We start from the raw sequence: 1287 nt of genomic DNA on the forward strand, positions 1-1287 counted from the left end.
ATAATACTAACCGTTGATTTATCCAGACGAAGCCCCAGATTCGTTGATAAAGATGATCCAGAAGAAACGAAGATATTTTAATYCACACTTTCGACCATGACAATATTTTAATCGAAACGCAAATCCTCTTCTACCGAATTGGCCGAAAGTGTGTTAATGATTCTAATCGTGTACCGAGCAAATTATTTTTTTAACAAGAATATTTTAATTAATTCTTGCATTGATTTTAAATAAACGATTTAATTACTTTTAAAGCAATCTATGCGATTGCATAACAAGAAATGCATCATTTTTCGAAACAAACACTGACTCTATGATTGCATTGCACGCAATCGCAACTGAAGATCTGAAATTGAAAGTTTAGTTAAAGCAAGTCGTAGCGTACTTCTGTTTATATTTTTATTATGTTATTAATAAAAAATATATTAATCGTTTTATAATTCACAAATTATTTAAACTACATATTCCAAAAATTCTGGAATCGTGATACTATTTTTGTATGCTTTAATTATTAATAAAAAAAAAAATTATTCAAAAGATGCAACTACAAACTTGTAAACTACATAAAAAAAAAATAAGATAAAACACAAACGAACAAATATCGCGTTGCATTCTATCTTTCAATGAATAAATTTAATCGCGATATGGTTATTTTTACAGAAGTATRCTAATTGCGTTAATACCTATAGAAAAGAATAGATATAGCATTAATGTAAAACTTAACAAGGTACAATATTTATAAACAATCATTTAAACAATTAATTAAAATCTCGATTGTACGTGTGTCTTGAATTATTTATATGAATTTAATATACCATAAGAAATAAAATGAATTTATATTAATAAAATTTAAAGAACAATTGCAACGCGTAATTAAATAATTAATTCACAATAAATCATTTCATTTGCATTACTATTAATTAACGAAACGAGAAGTTAAAATTTTCTAATGCACCGAACGTCAGCCATTGGCCCGACAGTGCTTACGTTGMACCATAYHAATTCTATGRACACCATAAGCAATATCGGTTACCGGATCTCACCACGGGGAGGTTGCTGCGTCGGAGATCCATTTTAAAATAAAAGAAAGGAAATAAATAAATGTACTTGCACGTATATGTATGCAGTTGTACCAGTATTCCACCATTGATTAGTATAATTTCCATGGAGAACGATGGTGAACGTCTTTCTGAAACCATAAAAAGAATAAAAGATTATGGTAAAAATGTTTGTGAAATAATAGAAAAATATTAGATCATATAATTTTAATTACAGATCTTCTTACCT

This window comes from Polistes canadensis, unplaced genomic scaffold (assembly GCF_001313835.1).
Source record: "Polistes canadensis isolate GaletaPanama2010 unplaced genomic scaffold, ASM131383v1 scaffold_99, whole genome shotgun sequence".
NCBI classification, from domain to species: Eukaryota; Metazoa; Arthropoda; class Insecta; order Hymenoptera; family Vespidae; genus Polistes; species Polistes canadensis.